We start from the raw sequence: 20,493 nt of genomic DNA, 5'->3' as shown, positions 1-20,493 counted from the left end.
TCACCGCTAATTAGTTACTGACAGCATTATCAAGTTATCTCGTCTCCTTCGTTCGGAGGGGCCGATCCTTAACGCCGCCGCCGCCGCCAAATTAAAGTGTTGTGAACTAACGAGCATGTAGAGGCGCCAATTAGAAAAAAAAAAAAAAAAAAACGCAGAATGGCTCGTGCTCCGGCTCCGTCCCCGAGGCTTCACATGAAAGCTTGACTCTGCTCTCAGAGACGCCGCTGGAAGGAGGGAAGGAGGCTCCGAGAAAGACGAGAGAGAGAGAGAGAGAGAGAGAGAGAGGAGAACGAGGGGCCTCCGGCAACTCAGGACAGTTTCTCAGTCTGAAATATTTCAACACTAATTGGTGCGTATGAACAATATGCTTGAGACAAAAGCCAAGATGAAGATATATTTATTAAATGTCACACCTTCGCTCCCCGGGAGATGTCATCCGGCTCTGACGTGTTGATTGTTGTCGCTGGTTATCTGTGTTGTCATGTTTCCTCCTGTTCACACTCTGTAATAAACGACGTGAGCCGATGGATTCAATTTTCACATATTTTACACTCCTGATGACTACATGCCAAAACTTTTTTTCAATAATTTACTTTCCTTCCAGGCAGCAACTGGTTTCATTTTATTTCTATCAAAAAGCAAATTGCAGTTTTTGATTGAAAACCCATCACAGCTGCCGTTTGGGTCGCCCCCTTTTTTTTTTAGAAATAAAAAAACTTTAATTCAAAGTTATGTTAATCCGATCTGTCTGGGGGATCATGTGTGTTTTTTTTGACTCTCCATCCATGTGTCCATGAGTTTTTTTTCACTAATTCAAACACGTCTGGTATTGAGCTCGTTAACAGCTTTGGAAAAAAATACAACGAGCCAACCAGATGTTTTTTAGCCAAGATTAAGAATGAGGACGTCAGAATTATTTCCAAAAAAAAAAAAAAGGACAAGATGTTCCTGTTTAAAACCAAGGACATGCTGATTTAATGCACATTTGACTAGAATTAAAGGTACATTAGTTTGAAAGAGTACCAACCTTTAAACGCACCATACTTTTATGTTATTGTCTTATACTGCCTTATAGCTAAAAGCACATTTTCAGACTTTGTGCTTTCTGCTTCTAGTGTGAAAATGTTCCCAACAGGTATCATCAAAGGTGAGCTGAGGGACTCGGTCACTGTAACTTTTACTGCTCATTAGACTGAGTCAGAGTCAGAGAGGGAAAGTCCAGAGAGGGGAAAAGGCAGATAAGGATTCGGCCTTCATCTCTTAATTGTCAGCAGAGACCACAGAAACCGAGAGAGATACGGTGAATTAATTAAAAATACCTGATAGAGGTGACGGATACGAGATGATTGTGATGCACGTCGTTGATGTACAAATACTGACCGTGAACTTTTACAGTATCTCCTTCAGCCCAGCAAACTGAGATCCACATTTGCAAACGTGAACTGGGTTTTTGCAATAAAACTCTGAAAGACAAGTGGATCTCTGTTAATTCATCTTTACATTTCCACAACATTTAGTTGAGCAATTAAGGCAGAAAAACTGCAGCGAGGAATGCTTTTCTTGTGTCGGTTAAATTAGTTTGTATTGAGTTTTGGTTTGATCTGTATATATGAGAATATGCATGTTAAGAATCACAACAAACTAAGATCCAACATCTGTAGAACAGCTTCATACGTACCATCATAAAGTCTACAATCAGACTCAGAGTGTTTTTGAATGGTAATAAGCTAACAGGTAACATGCAGCCTCTGTCATATGCTATGCTAATGCATGCTAACATTAGCATTCAGCTGAGTCTAAGTACAACTGAGCCTGACAAGAGTTTGTCACTTTTTAAAACTCTTTTATCTGTTAATGCTTCCTGCACATCTGCACGATAGATTAGTCACACTTATTTACACGTGTCTCCTACTATGTGTTCTTATTTCATTTTTATTATCTTATTTTTTTATGAATTTTAAACATCACTTGTCCAACTCATGGCAACCAAACACTTTAATCTCTTTTTAAATCCATCAGTTTAAGCAGCTTCAGTTGAAACAAACGGTGACACAAAACAAACTATGTCATGTTAGCATGCTAACGTTAGCATGCTAACGTTAGCATCCAGCTAATCCTGAAGTACGACTGAGCCTGATAAATTACAGCTTTGACTGACGAAAGCTGAGCCACGTCTGACAATGTAGAGCTTAATCTCACTTTTTCAAGTTTCTCTATCCAACAGTCCAAAAAATGTTGATTTCTGGACGCCAACACAGCTTCATACTTGTAGCTTATGATCACATGACCTCTGTATTTTGAGTTCAAATGCTGTTTGGGTTTTGAAAAGTCTCATTATCACACACACACACCTGAGTTATTAATAAATCTCTGCTCCTCTCTAGTCATATAAACATCCTCTGTTACAGCATCCTTGTTCTCGCTGCTTTTATCACACCGTTTTAATCACTCTGCTGGTTTTATCATCATATCAGCAAATAGTGTGAGGCGCAGTGAAAGCAGCAGTGAACGCTAACGGGCCTCTCAGAGAGAAAGAGAGAGAGAGAGAGAGAGAGAGACCTTTAAATCTGAGGAAAAATACATGACTTCATCCATAAAAATCATCCCTCACTCCTCCTCTCAGCCTCAGCCATTAGTGGTAATTCAGCTCTCTCAGCTTCCCATCACAGCACACAACTAACTGCACCTTCCTGCCCCAGAGCTCGCCACTAAAACAAACACTCCGGCTTTACAGAAAAAAAAAAGAAAGTAAAAAGCCCTGAAAGCGGTGTGGCTGTCATTGGGAGTATTTTGCATGATGTATGAGGCCGGGTTGAGCGTGCACCTCGCTGTGACTCTAAATAATTAAGAGGAAAAAAAAAATGAAAGCTTCAAACATTGTCTTTGCAGAGGTAGAATGACTCACCGGTTAATCAATGCTAACAGGGAGTGTCAGGGGACCAAACAGATCAATTCCCCCGACGGAGGGAGGGGGAGACCGCTTCAACCGTGACGCTGCTGTCTGATAGACTGACGGCCAGCAGAGGGACGGAGGGATGGAAACACACACACACACACACACACACAGCGTCAGTACAGGATGATGAAGGCAGTAAAATATGTACACACAGGATATGAGACATCTGCTCGTAAAACAAAAGATGCTTAATGTGTTAAAATGAATGTAATAATAAAAAAAAAAGAAACAATAAAGCTGTGGTGGGTAAATAGTTGCTCGTCCTCTTGATGATTTCCATAAAAAAACTACTGTGGATAACAAAGTAAACGTGTAAATCCCAACAAATATAACTTTGTCCTGTTTAACACACACCAGGAGAAGCATTAAAACACTGGATGCTGCTGAGATTATGACCAGAAATGACATTCTGACACTGTTTTAACTCTTTAACAACTTTAACCTGCAGATCTGTTCTTCACAAACACAAACAGGTGGCAGAACAACAACAGAAATGATGCGTCGATGTCATTTTTTTTTTTTGTCTCTAAGGCAACAACAACAACAACAACAACAGGACGTTCAATCAACCATAAATGAAGCTGCTGTTGTTTATGGCGTGCGGATAGTCAATAAACAACAATCTCAAGTCTCGTATGAGTCATTTTTAGCCAAATGAGGATTAAAATAAACTGTGATTTACTAACAGGAAACATGACATCTGTCCTCCCTTTTTATTCTTAAATGAATTAAAAGAAATAAACAAAACATATAGACCTTGTTTCCACTGCACCGTTATAATAAAAGCTAATAAAAACTGCTGCAATAAACCAGCAGATATATTTCTATAGACTGACCCACCTGTGTCATTTCAAGTAAAATGAAAAGACCAAACACTCCAAGCTCATAATCTTTAAAAAAAAAAAAACAGCTCACAATTATATAGTTTCAGCTTTTAAAATGGTCCAATAATTACAGCTGCAGTTTTTAGCAAACAATCAGGAGGAAATGATGCATTTAGGGACTATTTCCAGCAGCAGATTAATACACATTTAGTTTCCTGGTGAGTCTTTCCAGCAGTAGGACGGAAATATTATTTTGACTTTTTTTTAAAGTCCAACAAAAACGAACAAAAACTTGCTGACAGGAGCAACAAACTCAATATTTTGGACATAATCATGATGATATTTTATGCACAAGAAGTTTTGTTGATGTGCATCGTTGCCACATAGAAACGCTGAACCTTCGTCTGTCTGAATGAAGGACAAAAATCAAATCAACTTTATTTTCCACTTTTGTTGCACAAAAGGTTCAGGACTAAAACTCTGTGTGTGTGTGCAGATTAATACAGCTGTGTGTGTGTGTGTGTGTGTGTGTGTGTGTTCGTAACTCCGATCCTGTCTTCTAGAAATGATGTTTATATATACGACTAATTTATTATCCCAATTACGTTAGGAAACATTTTTGCTGACTAGATTATTTTTCCCCCCGGCTGCTGTGTTTTTTGTGCTGGAGGAGCGACAGTATGAAGCACACATGATTCATAGAGCAGGTTTTATATGCTGAGTCCTGCCTCCGGTCAAGTTTAAGTAACAAAAAAAGCACTTTGGTTAACGTTCGGGGAAGTTTGGTTAAATGTTGGTAAATTAACCCCTTAACATCCACCTTTTTTTATAGAATTTTCACCTATTTGGCACAATGGAAACGCTTATAACAGAAGTGTAAGCCTTCATTTGACATCTTCTAGTTTCTGGAGATGTGTTTGTTTAGCATGAGGCTAAAACACAAACAAAAGTTCAAATAAGGTTCAAAAAAGTGTTTTTGGTCCTCGTTTATAATGAGTCATATTTGAATAACAATCATTAGGACATGCTTTATGCCACAACTATGCAGAACACCATAAACCTTCTACATCTTGTCAACCTCTATAATATTCCAGACCTTTGGGCCTAACCTTATGGGAGCTTTTAGTTTGTGGTGTCCCCGAACCTCTCCAAACATCTCAAATTAGCCTAATTATGCCCGTCGCTTTGACTCATTAGTGTGTGATGCTACTGCTTGCAACTGGCTAAACGGGTCGCCAGCGTCCCATTGGATGTTTAAAGTTTAAACACATCCTGTTGTCTTTTTAAATATTTAACAAAGACCACAGTCTTTCACTAACCGTCACCAGGTGCCGTGTGTCACCAGGCTTTAGTTGCAACCAGCAGATACTGAAGGAAAACAAATGAAATACATGGTCAGTGTACATTTTTACTGATATGTTCATTACTGACATTTTGCACCTAATGAACAACATTTCATTTTTTTTTTTTTTTTCAGAAATGCATTAAAAGAGAATTCAACCGATTTATTGCTGCACTCCTTCCCCTTCAAATGTGCTTTCAATATAAGTGATGGAAGCCAAAATCCAGTCATTTAGTGCAAAAATGCATTTAAAAGTAGACGTGAAGCTTCTATTCAGCTTCAGCAGTCTGAGTTAGTCATATCAAGTGGATATCTGACACATTTACAGTCTTTTTAAGCATCAAATTCCCTCTTTGTGTTTCCTCGGACAGTGTTTCCCTGTTGAGCTGCAGGTGGAAGTATAGTAACAAAAAGAGGAACTTTGGCACTAAAACGACTGTAACGTTGAAAGATATCTACTCGATTTGACTCATTTGGATGCTGAAGCTTCATGTTCAGATTAGGGTGTGTTATATGTATAGTAATGGCTAATGTAGTCACTTTAATTGAAGTATGTAATTAGAATTAATTAAATCTAATTGAAGTCATCCTCAAGAGCTTTTAAACTATCTCACAGATTTAAAAATCTTCATACTGCTTTTATGTTTCCTGTGACCTTTAAGATGAACTCAGAAACACTATTCTAACTACCTCTTCTATTCCACTCTTCCTCTAACATGTTCATATCCACACGCTAACTGCACCACCGTCTCCGTCTCCTCCTCTCTGACAGCCTTTCCTCCGGGCCGTGAGAAACATCTTCTGAGCGGATCACCGGAGGGCCGCTGAGCTCGCCTCTTAATTCCTCCGACAGCGGCGTCGCTGTGATACCTCTAAGAGGCGAATCCCCATCTCTGTTCTCAAACCCGACAATCTCCACAGCACCCCGCGTCTGACTCGAATACCATCTGAGAGTTTTAAAACGAAGCCGGAGAGAAAGAGAAGAGAGAGAGAGAATCAGAGGCGTGTGGTATTTGTTTGACAGGTACATGTCCCTATAGGCCAGTGCCTTTCCAATTTAAGAGGCCCTTAAGCTGGGAGCAGCAGTTTAACATTATTCTCTGTGAAGAGAAAAAAAAAAAGAAACACTGCTCTCTTCTCTTCTCTCCCCCCCTCTCTTTCCTCGCCGCTTTCAGAACAGGCCCTGCCGACCCTTCAAGGACGCTTTGCTGCAAGTGTTTCATCATTTGGTTGAATTTTAATTATTTTCCAGGCTTGTTAAGTCCCATAGCTGCGGCGGCGAGCATTCGCTGTGAAGGAAAAGGAAGTGAAGTGACAAAAGGTATGAAGGGAGGACCAGGGGGACGACGCAGGATGACAAAATATTTCATTAGCCTCTGAAATGTTGGCTCACTCAAACCATCCAGAGATCCAGAGCTCGTCGCCCCCCTTCGACACCGGCGACTGTGTGTGAGGTTTAACTCGAGCCGCGGACCTCGTCTCTGCTCTCATTTGCAGGACAAATCTTTAGATAATTAGTGAATCCCAGCTGTTAATAGAGGACCATACTGGTGTTTATGCATGTTTAATTAGCTAAAAATCTCTTTATAGCACTGCTGACCGTTCATTCTTTTAGGCAGCTATTGTTTCACTTCCATGAAAATCGACAAATTTAGAGAAAGACTTGCCTCAGACAGATAATCCCCGTTAACATTTAGTTAACTTTAACTTTTTGTCAATGTTACAGCATCCTGTTGTGACAATGTAGTTAAGAGCGTTGATAGTTTCAGTGCGTCTGACATTTGAAAGTCAGATTTTGAAAAGAAATCTTTTCAATACAAGCGTCTGACTCTAAATAGACAAAAGGACAAGGAGAAAAACAAATATCAAATTGTATTTTTGTGACTCTTACTGTCATTATAAAGAAGATAAGATTAATATAAAGGATGGTTTGACTAATTAGATTGATCAGATGTCTACATTAGCCCCATGAGGCTGTTAATGTTCATTACAGAGTAGAACTGATGACGTATAAATATAAAAGAGTATAAATGAAAAACTGAGTCGACTCTACTGTTCTTATTCTTTATAATCACTAATGTGGTAAACATGTGAAGTTTGTCCTGAGGGTGGTACTGGAGGAAAGCAGCTCCCATGTGCACACAGAGAGGGCCGGTAAAAACAGATATGTTCTGATGGTCCACCAGCCCACTGGGATATGTCCCAGTATGCTTAATGGTCAGAACTGGCTGTAACCTATACACTATATATACTATATACTATACTATATAGCCTAGTTTAAGTAATGTGTACATTTCAACCAGCTAATGTGTAACATGTTAGCATACATTTAGCATGGCGATATCTGAATGTAGGCATGGGAGGCACTGTTAGCATGGTTCTATGTTAGCATATTAGCATTAAAAGCAAGACAATGTAACTTTTAACACATCTAACACATCCATTCTTTATGAATGAAAATTTGATTCAAAGGCAATAAAATGCTTCCTTACTTAATTCAATACACTCAGGGCTTTTAGCTGCAACAGTTTTACTTGTTCTTGTGTGAGACAGTAACTTACAGCGGCTCATGTTAGCGAACCTGAGATGGATAATTTTTGTACTTTTGTGTGACTATTACACCATGTTTTAGCATTCATCACAATAGTTCCCATTTGTGTTGACAGTGGTCACTGTGTCAATTAAAGGCCATTAGAACTCTGTAATGAACTTTAATTGGCCTTAATGACTTGTAAAAGGATTAGGTTCACAATTGTTCACGTCTGTCCTAAATCAAACGTCCAAATGAACACTGAAACATGTTTTTCTTGCTGTAATCATTCCTCCTGTTCACACTGACCATTGGAAGATCCCTTCATAATGACCTTACAATGGCAGTGATGGAGGACAAACAGTATCCCTCCTTCTGTACAAAATTTTACTTGAAGCTGATGAGACTTCAGCGTCCAAATCAAGTCAGAATCTTTCAGTTAGTCTGTTTTAGTGCTGAGTTCCCTCTTTTTGTAACGATCCTTTCACTTGCAGCTGAACAGGAAAACACTTTTGAGACGAAAAGAGGGATTATTTTTACTAAAAAGACTGCAAATGTGGCAGATATCCACTTTATTTGACTAACTGAAGCTTATATGAGGCTTCAGCCTATATAAGCTTAAACTTTGAAATGATAATTTTTTGCTCTTAATGAGGGCTTTGGATGTTGTCCACCATCTCTTATGCTTTGATTCAAACCAACACATCTGTGTCACGTTCCTGCTGTAACACAGTTTCGTTCCGTCCTCCACACGGACATCACACCCCACGGGGAGCGTTTCAGAAGCGGAGCGTTTTGCTCCGGCAGAGCCAGAGAGAAGAGAGCCACCCCTCTATCTGTAGGGGAAGCCAGGGAGCGGGGCCATCATGGCAGCAGTGGTGTCATAAAATCTTGTGATTTTCCACTTCCAAGATGAAAATCTCGTCATCCACAGTGACAAATATCCTCTGACCAGTTGACTTCTGGCCTGTAATGTTGATGTAGTGATGCGATATACGATCAGGAGTCTGCACGGGGTGTTTTATTTTGAAAATTGACTTGATGCTCTATGCCGTTCCTGTGTCTGACTTCCTGTCTGGCTTAATCTGTTCTGTGCAGCTTGATGCAGCTCCTGTCAAGAATAGACCGGGTGCGTTTGTTTAGCGGAGCGGAGCAGCTGGAACGTAACACAAACGCACCCGGTGGAATCAGGCTCTTACTTTGAAAATGTGTCTGGAGGTCAGTATGAACAGGAGGAACGATTACAGCAAGAAAAACCTGCTTCAGTGTCCATTTGGACCTGAAGAATTTTGAACTTGTCCTTTAATAAAACCTCACATACACATACAAGACCATGAATGCCTGATACAGCATCTCTCTCTCTGGATTAGTTTGGTCCTTTAAACCTTTAAATAAAGATGAGAACAGTACACTCTGCCGTCTGTACAGGTTGTTGTGTTCAGCCTCGCCGATGTCGCTGAGACCTGATGATGTTATGTTGTTGCTCTGATGGTCCGTCCTGCTTTCACCCTTGGGCCCGCTGCTCTTCCTCTTCCCTGGAGGCAGCTCTCCTCCTCCTAACCCCTTAATTACCACTCTTTAATTGTCATTGCCAATTTACCCATGAACACCTCCTCCCCCCCCCCCTCTTCATTACCAGATCCACCACTACCACCAACTTAGCCACTCTGAAATTAAAACCCCCTCCACCACCACCAGAGACACACAAGGGTTCTTCCCCAGAGGACTCTCTCAGCTTAACTCCTTAAAGCCTCCAGAGTTTAATCCTCATGAAATGAGCTGCGGACTCTGATATCTTCCCCCCCGGGTGAGCCAATCGAGGGTCTCACACGGCTTCGGCAAGCCTGTCCCATCAGGTGACATCAGCATCAGAGAGGCCTGCAGCGCTGGCCCAGCCGGCCATGGAGACTGAGATGCCGGTTTGAGCTGTTTTTTCTGCTTCATTAACAGTCAGGTCACACGACGGCCGAGCTGGACTCCGGCCATTAGCCTGGCCGTGATTAATGGCTACTTAGCTGAGGCAATTGAACATTACGGGACAAGAGAGGAGGTGTTATGACTGCGGTGTATGAGTCTGTTATGTAGCTCTATGTGCCTTCCAGATATGCTTTACAATTATTTGTTCTGTGAGGAGCAAGCTGCGGGGAGGAGAAATCTATCCGTCTTCTCTGATGTTGAGTAATGCCAAATCAGCATTCTAAGCGCAGAACCTTATTTCATTTCTTTTCTTTTTTTTTTTTTTGTTTTTTTTTCATTTAAGGTCCCACATATCTATCTATCCATGCTGAGTAGACATCTCAAAATCTCAAAACCAATTTGGCATTATCTCCATCAGAGGCGACCCCTTAAATTTGCATCAGTGGAGTGGGTTTGGCAAGCAATTACCCCGATGCAGGACATTGGTAATTTGACGAGAATCTGCTCTGACAAGTCTGGATGCAGCAGAGGAGGCGTCCCCAGGGGGGAGGCAGGCAGGGAGGGAGGGAGGGAGGGAGGGCAGAGGGGGCTGCAGAGAGAGCCGGCCTGCAGCTCTACAGGGGAAAGCATTAGGATTAATAAGACGACGAGATAGCAAGAGTCACAGATACATCCAAACATACAGCAGGCATACCGAAACATACAGTGAGACGCCAGCTGAGCTCGCCGAGGGTTTACGAGGTCAGCTCCGCATCCAAAGTTCCTGCTCATGTATCGCATTAAACTCCTGCTCTCCGTCACTGTGAGTCGACTTTAACCCGGAAAACAAACCTAAAAATATCAATCAGTGTGTTTCAGGTTTTTTTCACCTGATTTAGTTTTCACAAAGCTCTGATGAAGTTTGTTCCATCACCTTTTTAATGATTACTAATTATGACTTGTATTTTTATTATTTATTCACAGGACGTTTAAAAGAGTTCAGTTCCTAAAATCCTTACCGACCATCTCATTCAGGGAAATTTAAATTTCTTGCATAATATTTTGATAATGAACTCTTATTAATGTGGGGTTTTTTTTCTGAAGTGCTTGTGAGCTGGACGCTGGCACCACGTCCTCTACTGCTGTCCAGGAGACCTGCAGTCTGTCAGGATTTTATTACTGAAATACAACCAGGACGTAAACTTTTGTTTGACTGTGTGTAAATTAGGATTGAATCCTAAAAGTTTAGGAGGCAACGACTCAGAAGTTCAGTGTGCTGCAGCTGCTCTGTGGAAGAGTTGTAACATGAATATTATACTTCTCATAATTGTAAAAACTACTGTTTGTAGTTATACATACTTATAAACATTCAATTACTAGAATAGAATAGAACGAGATTAAGTTTGCGACTTCCATATCAATGCTATAAATAACAATAAATAAGGTAAAAATAGAACAACAAACAAGATGAAATAGTAATAAAGTGACAAACAGTTTGAACAGTGACCGGCAGCAGTACATAGTACAACAACAAGATGTTGTGCAGCAACAGGAACTTATACAGTAACGTAGCAATAAAGCAACAGTCTAAACAGTATAAATAGTATAAACATTTTCCAGCAGGATTAAACAGCTCAGATGTGCAACGCAGCACCAAAACCAAAAACATAGTGGAAATATAGATGTAGAGTCTTCATAAAAACACAATGTGGGTGAATGTATTAGTCCCTGTACGCTGAGGTTATTAATTACAGCAGCTGTCACTGTGTTGTAGATACAGATATTGGACACAATATCCAGACAGATGAGAGTGGACCCCTGTGTACTGTATAGCTTATTCAGTGGCATAGGACAGTATGTGTGTGTGTGTGTTGTGCCAGACAGGTAATAATGTTGAGTATTTATAAGAACAAAAAATAGATAAGAAAAAAAACCTGACTAAAAACCTTTTCTTTTTCCCTCAGTGTCAACTCTGAGTTCATCTAAAGTTTGCACATCAAAGATAATGATACTAAAATGTGGAGCCTTGCAGGTAAAACATGGGACTTAACATGTAGGCTATGATTGCTAAGTTTAGTCTCAGGTGGCTGCTGTGCAGGTATTTCTCATAATTCCATGTACTGATGAAAATGTATCAGTAATCTTTGTTGAGTTTATTTAAAAAGATATCTATAGAAAAGACAAAAGGAAGCTGTTTTATGTCCTGTGGTCTCTCCTCAATAGTCAAAGCATCGTCCCGGAGTTGAAGTAAGGTCTTAAAATAGTCCAGAAATCCAAAGTTATTCAATTTACAAACATATGAAACATGAACACTTTATTTTGAAAATACAACACTGTGAAAACCATCCACAGTGCGGTCTATTGATTTTCCCCACAGTAACTGGGACATTGTTTTGGGAAAGACACGTCACTTTTTCAAATGTCATGTTTTTACCGCTTCAGTGAAATCCTCCGTTGTAGCGTCAGAAGTGGCAGACAAACAACCTCATCACATAAAATCCAAACTACCTGCATGAATAGAAAGCACTGGAGGTGAAGTTGTTAAATAGATGTTTAGTGAATTGGGTGAAGTGACCCTTTAAATGTAAATGCAATCATAGAGGAAGTGTCCTTTAAGGGCGTCGCAGCAGCTTTACCTTCATCATCAGAGGCGACGTCCATCAAAAGCAGAATGACTCTGTGAGCAGCTGCTGAGAGGTTTATGACTGAGCCGGAGACCCTGTTCACCTGCAGGAGGACATGCTCAGCAAAAACAAAAAACAAAGAACTGAACACTGCAGTCCAGTCAGGAAGCAGAGGAACACCACCAGACTGTGTTTATAATGGAGAACATTGTATTTTTAATGCATTTAACAGCAGCAGAATTTCAGTGTGCAGATATGAGATTGAAGTATTATAGATGATGATACATTTTCATGTCTTTTTTATATTATCTGAAGAGTTTATGTGTATCATCCAGTGTGTTTACATGCACCAAAGTAACCGGGTTACAGTTACAGCGTTCTCCAGGAAGCTAATTTCACAACTGTCATGTAAACAAGAAATCTGGTTACCATACTCGGGACGGGTGGATTTCTCTTAAAGGATGCAGGTTTGTCATATAAATGTGTAACGTGTGCATGACAAAAAGAAGATGTATAAAAAGCATCTGCTCCTCCTTCCTTATTCCACAATTCCATCATCTATAAATATGCAAATATATTTCATATCAGAAGTTTTCCTGCTGGACACAAATCCTGCTCGTCCGGCCTTAAAATCTGATTATTGGTGAGAAACTTTCCCCCTTCAATAAGTGAAAACAACCCTCTGGTGTCAAACTCTGCACAGTGAAGCTCAAACATCCAGCTGTGAAGGCAACAAGAAAAAAACATATTTTTGAGTGGAGGGGGACTTCAAAATAATTTCATCTGACTGAAACTGAAACTGACACAATGTAGTCTGTAGAAGTCTAAATAAGTCGGTTTCCAACCGTGAATCTGTGACTATTTGTTAAATTCATACATTTTTGTGCTGTGAGGAAAAGCTGCACACAGTCTTTCTGCCTGCTTGTCTGCTTCAACACACACACAAAAAAAAAAACAATGTCAGAAATATTTTCAAAATAAAGTCGAGGTTTGGGGAGAAATCTAATTACTGATCTGCTGAATGTAAACGTGGATTACTGAGTGCATGTTAACACACTGATTGAGCTGGAACAGGCATTTCTAAAAAGAAAAAAAAAACATTTTGAACCAATAATGTCCTTATTTATAGTATTTCCCTTTGAAACGTAGCAGATAAAAAGTAAGAAAATACTCTATAAATTGTGTGTTTATGCATGTGTGTATAATTACGTCTTTTTTTCTTTTCTCTATTTCTCCTTTTGCTTCTTTTCTTATATCATTCTTCCCTTTCCAACTTTACTTTCCCATCTTTTTCTGATCTCTTCGCCACATATATCCGTATATTCACATGGCCGTGCTCACACATACACATACAGGTCCTCCCTACAACGTGCATAACTCTACATTTATACTGATCTGATGACTCTGCCGTCTCTGAGTTGTTTATGCTCAATTTGTGCCACTTTGTTTTATGTCACATTGCACTAATTAAAGAGAGAACAAAAGTAAGCAGAGCCTCTACACTGACCTTCAGTACGTTACGGGGCAGTTTAGGCAAAAGGTGCTGAAAACAAACTCTAGAAGTCCTGCAGGTGACAGTAATGAGCAGATGCAGATGTTTATTCAGAGATATCTCCAAGGTGACAGAAACATTAACAAATTATCTCCCTGGATTTGCAGCTTGAGTCAAGAATTATTCACTTTTTTCTTTTTCTGTCTCATTTCTGACGATGCGCATCAGTGCTTCAGCTCATCCTCCGCTCTGCATCTGGCTAACTTTTTCTTTCTTTTTCTTTCTTTTTTTTTTTTTCCCCCTCCAGTGTTCAGATGCTCAGACAGGAGGAGAATGAGATTCCGCTGATAGCAGGTGCTGCTGTCCTCTCCTCTCCGTTAAGTGCCTCCTCCCGTGGTCTTCCATTTTCATATTTCTACGCATGGCTGCCTTGACATTTAGTACGGAGAAATTGACTGTTTTCAGGGACTCTCAGGGGAGCGCTGTATTACTTTGTCCTGTCAGAAAAAGATATCATGAAAGGAAGGTGATGTCAGGTCCGCCGGGTTGTTTATTGAATTTACGGCGCCATTATTTCGCCACTCAGCATGATTGTATTCATATTATACCCCATCCCACCAAGGTCGCTGGCGCACCACTCGCCTGGTGACCTTGTGCTCGCGGCCCCTGGGGGGCCGGGTTTAACCAGAGAGACGGGGGACCCTTCAGCTTTCAGCTTTGATGGACAGTCGAATAAAGCTCGGAGCTCAATGACACACCAATCAGACCGTGTCAGAGCTGGAGGAGAGCAGCGGCGGCGGGCAGCGGAAGCAATGGCGTCGAGGTGAAAAGAGACCGCCGTATCAACGCAGACAGACTGACTGACTTATGCCCTCACACGGCGGCCCTCGCTGAGGTCGCACGGCGTGGAATTGCTGCATTGATCAGCTGTGAGGATGACAACGGGTGTGTGTGTGTTGTCGTTGTCTGACCACCAATCACAGACTCAACAGGCTCAATCCTGCAGAGAGATGGAGGTCTCTTCAGGGGCGAGGTCACGGTTCCTGTTTGACCCTGCAGCCATGACACTCAGGTCGGCGTCCCGGTGATCAGTCTGCTCCTGGTTTTGATCAGATTTGATGTTTTACACGGAGCACAGAGGAAGCTGGTTACGTGATGATAACGACGTTCTCCAGGTTTCTGTCTTTCAAAGTGGAAATGTTCAGCCATGACCGCTTATCTCACTCCTGATATGTCTTGTAGCAAATGAAAAACAACACACGGACATGTTAACGAGGTTAAAAACTTGATTTTCATTGGAGGGGATCTTTAAGCTTCTTCTCAACCTCAATTACAGACAAAATATAGTTAATCACAAGGAGTATTACTGCTGCAACAGTTGTATAATGTCCTCTGTGTTTCTGGAAGAGCTTATGAAAATAAATATGAAAATCTGTCACCGTGATGTCATCGGGGTCAGCTGTTGGGTTTGGCAGTAACCACCACTTGAGGCTGAAGTACCTTAAAGTGCCACCGACGGCCGCTAATTGCTCCAGCTGACTCCCATTCAAAAAACCTCAACTTCTCTCTAGAAATACTAAGTCAATTATCATTTTCAATGAGTCATTATGGTCTCGTTCTCTAAATTCAGGCCCTCTAATAAGTGTGCTGGTGGTCATTTTGGAAATTATTGCTCCGTTAATAAGTTTTGAAGACTTATAGTAGCTTTGATGTCTGCCGTGTGGGCGTTGATTGACAGTTGGTTCACCTGCTGTTCTCCTCAGCTCACACTGAGTCAGACTATCGTTGCAATGTTTCTATAAGTTTAATGTAACTTGATTATAATGCCTGTCCTGTTAGCACAATTTAGCTAATGTTAGCCCAAGTGTTTCCAGAGTGTGAAAGACTCACACTCCTTATTTGGAAGCTTCTGGCTCCAAACAGAAAAGATGGCGCCAACTATAAACTGCTACTCTGCTGCTTCAATGAAACCAACGGGTGACCTCACGTCTCGCTACGTCCATCTTTATATACAGACTGTGGCTTTGAGACCGCAAACATCATAATGAGAACTCTGCTTTACAAACCGGAGGTGTGGAGTTCGAAAGACATTTACAAAACCTAATGAAAGAATCCACGATTTTCATCATGGGAAGTGTAAGAAACAACATTTTTGGGGACTGACCCATAGAAGCACAATTCTAATTGAATCAATTATAAACACCCCTTAAAAAAAAAAGACCCAATTCCAGAAAAAATTGCCTCATGAGAGTGATATTTTTCCAGTGAACCATGTGATCCCCGAGCTGATTGCAAAATATGAAAATCACCAAATTTGTAGAGAAATAGTTCCCACCTAACAGCAGAGATATAAAGTAGCTACACCACTCTCCAGCCTTAATGGTGTATTTTTTCCTGCCAAACCGCTGTGATGAATTGCTGCACTGCTGTGTTCCAGCCACACACACACACTCGTGGCCATATTCTCCCTGACAAACCAGCACAGACACATTATCAAATGGCAGCTATAGGCTGCAGTTATTTAAAGGTTGTCATGTAATTACTGAGCTCAGCAGCAACCCTCATCTGAGGCCCTCAACGCTCTCAGGCTGCGTTCAGGGTCAACGCGAGAAAGCGGCGGCTGATTTTAGCGGGCGCTCTCGGTCCACCATCACACAGAAGCTAATGGGTTTTATAGAAGAGACCTCGGCGCCGCAAAACAGCCAGGAAGCTTCAAAGAGTTCCCCGTCTAATGCACTCATCCACAGCAAAATGGTAACATGCAATTATTGATGCCAAAATGGCACCTCCATCCACGTCCATTTGTGGTTCACATCACATGGAGGATAACATCTATGTTTTGTAATTAGTATAATTAGCATTTCTCCTTGGCAGGTTGCACCGTGTTGTGTTCTTAGTGGAGCCGATGTGTTGGTAATGATAACGGTGACGGATTTATCCCCCTTGATGTTTCATCAATCACAAAAAAAAAAACAAACGTCCTTCCAAAATGGGAGTTGAGTGAAAAACAAATCCTTCACTGCCAAAAATCTCCATTTTAACTCACTATTTAAATGCTGTGCCCCAGTTCCATGATGTATACACCAGCAGCACTATAAAAGCACTCACTGCTTAGTAAAGTTCACAGTGAAACGTTCTGGCAATTACTGCACAATAACTCACTGAAGCAATTAGTCCTGATAGCAGGAAAGTACGAACATAGACGCCAATCAAACCGCAAATCTGAAACACAACTGAAATCTTCACAAATAGCAAGTAAAGTGTTTTTCAAAGCACTTTTTAGTTGCTTTATCTCTACACCGAGAAAGAGCCGCTGTCAATAATCTGATTCATTTTTTAGAGTTCATGCTTGAGCTCGGAGTTCTTGTTAAACTACAAAGTTAACTTGTCAAACAGAAATCTAACTCAGGTAATTATTTTGAGACACAAAGTTCCTTTAGTGCCTTTAATATCTGAATCACAGCTATTGCAAATGTTTAAAGGAGAAAAGAGACAAAAAACTACACATCTATATACATATATTCATCACTCAGTCAAACTTTATGTATATGGCACCTTTCATACAAGTCAAATGATGGTAAATATGCATTTAGAGACTAATGAATGACTCATGATAAGAGTAAAATACCAGAATTAAAACAAGGTGACTTGTAAATAAAATAAATAAATAAACAATAAAATAGAATAATAGATTAGAAAAACATATTTTTAAAATAGTTAAATGAATAAGACAACAATAAAAAGATGAATAAATGGTAAGCGAACAGTTAAAAGAAAAGAAAATATGAGTCAAGTCAAAATAAAATTATAAAACACTAAACAATATAAATAGATTGAAATAAAACACTAAAATGTTAATAAAATAAATTAAAAATGATAAGACATCACATAAAAGTCATGCTAAACTGATGGGGTTTTAGTGTTTGTTTAAAAATATCAATATTTTCATGTCCTCTATCATGTTTCATACACTATAAACATGTTCTTTGTGTAATATTTTGACATTTTATAGACCAAATGATAAATTCAATGAAAAGATAACTGACAGATTAATCAATAATTAAAATAATCATTAGTCGGAGCTCTATTGTAGTGTTTTATTTGCTGGAACTTTGTTTTAACCTGCTTTTTCTTTGTAAATCAGCTTCCTGATGGCGGACAGGTGCGGCCGTGTCGTCAGTCTGATATGTGATGCAGCTGCTGCTCGCCGGACTCCTCCAACGTGGACTGAATGAAGAGATTTGATTGGGTGTTTGAGGAGGTTAGTTTGGCTTTGTTCCCTGCTGAGCTCTTGATCTTATACGAAACCTTAGTTGCTTATAATGAACTGATATTTTAGATTTAAAGCTGAGCCGCTGTTCCACCAGCTTCTGTAACTCAACACAACGTCTCATTTAATGTTTCTTTTATCGTTCTTATTGTAAAAAAAAAAAATGAAGGATGTTCCTGGAGTTTACTTTCCATATTCTCAGACCGCTCGGCTCCACTACAGCAGAAATTCAAACCTTTGATATTTTAACAAACTTAAACAGCTTTTAATTGTGCACACAGAAAAAAACTACAACCCCCATTAAACAATCTACAAGTGCAGCAGTGCAGGTACTTAAAGTCACTGTAACTTGGTTTTGTCCATAACCATAAAACTACCCTTTCTTTTACCCTTAATGTCATTTTTCATCTGTTTGGTTTGGGCAGATGGACTTCCTGTTTGAGTATTTATTTGGTTTTGAAGATGCAGATTGTATACGGCAGGTTTTTTCTTTAATAATTTACTTGTATTTTACATTTTTTTACCCTTAATGTCATTTTTCATCAAATATATAAAGTGAGCCTTATGTGTTCGGCTCTCTATGTGGCACTAAGTCAAAATAAACTACAGTAGTGTTTGTGTTCATGGTAAATCTTTGTACCACTATCAAGAAAATGACACTAAATTCTAAAAAATAAACATGTTGACTCAATAAAGAAGCGGTTCCTGACATTTTTACAGTGAGATTGATATATTGAAAGTTTTGATGCTGATAACAGAGACCAGAAAAGGTTTTCCTTAAAGCCAATGTGGCTTTTTTTCACTTTCAGTAACATTTTAGGAGTCAATATTCTAAACGAGTTGTCGAGATGGAGATTCAGTTGAACGGTTGAACATAAGCTGTGATGATTTGTAGACAAATTTTCGCCAATCTCTTACTGTCCCTGCAGGGTGAGAGAACATTAAGGTGTCTCAGCGTACGTTAACTCCTTCACAGTTTCTCGCTAATGTTTCAGAATTGGAGAGAAAATTGACTTTCTAATGTGAGTTGTTACAATGCCACCGGTATGAATGGATGTTTCTTCATTAAGAAGTTAAAGCCTCCTTGGTATACATTATGTAAACCAGCACTCAATACACCTCAGGTGTGCACTTAATTCTGCTCTCCTCCAACCTCACCAATAGCATCATTAAAACCCCATTATGCATAATAAAGGAAGGAGAACTCGCTCTGAATTGCTGAGAGCCAAAATATATGGCACACTTCTGTGAAGTGCTGCTGGGAACAAAACGACAAATTCTGGTTCTAATCATCACAAATAAAAACAAATGAAGAAATGCAAAATACCAGCATTATATCAACAGCGAACACTATAACCTGTATGAAGAGCAGGACACAGAAACTAAATGATAAAGTAAATGTGACTTGATGATGAGTGAAGATTTTCATGTCTCCTCCCTCTGACTATGATCTCTACATTAGAGAGTAATTAAAATGCCAAAATTCAAAACCCTGGATGTGCAGTCATTCACACAGAGACAAAAACTTCAGGTCTTCCTCACACCAGCATTTATAACAATGGAACTAACTAGATAGAGGCAGGAGTTGATGGTACTTATACATCTTTTGAATCCACTGTGTGAACTTATTGTCCTGTTTAGCGACAGAGCTAAGCTAAGACAGCTTTATATTTTCTCTTTAATAACTTTTTTTTTTAACAGAATGTCAAGAGGAAGTAAAAAGAACAGTAGAGTGAAAATAGAGAGAAGCTGTTGTGGCTGACTGGCGCTAACCTAGCTGGGCTGGCTAGCGAGTTAGCGCTTAGCTCGCCAGCTACAGCAAACCTCACTGGGCTGGCTAGCGAGTTAGCAGTTAGCTCACCAGCTACAGAAAACCTTGCTGGGCTGGCAAGCAAGTTAGCGGTTAGCTCACCAGCTACAGCAAACCTCGCTGGGCTGGCTAGCGAGTTAGCGGTTAGCTCACCAGCTACAGCAAACCTCGCTGGGCTGGCTAGCGAGTTAGCAGTTAGCTCGCCAGCTACAGCAGTTCATCAACTAGCCTTGGTGGTTCAGAGCTACAAGAGACACTTTCACATTACATTAATAACTGTGCATGGAGTCCCTGGTCCCAGAACATTTTGAGTGGTTATATCACTAAATGGAAGCTTAATGGAAATCATTTTTGAAACTACAAAAGTGAAAATCTATAGAGGAGGTTTCACAAAAAAAAAATTGACAAAATCAAAAAAGACGTGACTTAAAACTTAAAACTTTTCTTGCAAACAAACAAAAGTTATGTTCATTACTCACCAAAACTCACTGTGTGTGTCCTTGTCCTTCCATATAAGACATTTGCAAGACTGATTAAAAAGAAAAATCCATTCCATCATTTACATCTGTGTTTACTAGCCTGCAGCCTTCTCTTTTGATTTATTGATTGGATTTATTTGATGATCCAACACATACAGATTTAAAATGATTACAATCATCTAGTATTAAATCACAAAAAACATATGCATGTGCATCCTTGCGTACATTACAGCACAAGGAGACAAAACGGGGAGCCACTTGTGAAAA

The 20,493-nt window shown here is 40.0% G+C and overlaps 2 long non-coding RNA genes across 2 annotated transcripts; one reads left to right on the top strand and one right to left on the bottom strand.

Moving 5' to 3' along the window:
* Positions 1-2,962: 2,962 nt before the first annotated feature.
* Positions 2,963-6,211, bottom strand: LOC121901875. The gene is made up of 3 exons (XR_006097411.1): positions 5,816-6,211; positions 5,103-5,151; positions 2,963-3,012 (listed from the first exon to the last, which is right to left on the bottom strand). It is a non-coding gene; the product is annotated as an uncharacterized LOC121901875 (long non-coding RNA).
* A 7,211-nt stretch (positions 6,212-13,422) lies between these two features.
* LOC121901874 lies at positions 13,423-20,164 on the top strand. The gene is made up of 3 exons (XR_006097410.1): positions 13,423-13,794; positions 13,975-14,842; positions 17,812-20,164. It is a non-coding gene; the product is annotated as an uncharacterized LOC121901874 (long non-coding RNA).
* The last annotated feature ends 329 nt before the right edge of the window (positions 20,165-20,493 follow it).

This window comes from Thunnus maccoyii, chromosome 8 (genome assembly GCF_910596095.1).
Source record: "Thunnus maccoyii chromosome 8, fThuMac1.1, whole genome shotgun sequence".
Taxonomy (NCBI): Eukaryota; Metazoa; Chordata; class Actinopteri; order Scombriformes; family Scombridae; genus Thunnus; species Thunnus maccoyii.
This window is presented reverse-complemented; position numbering and strand designations above follow the sequence as displayed.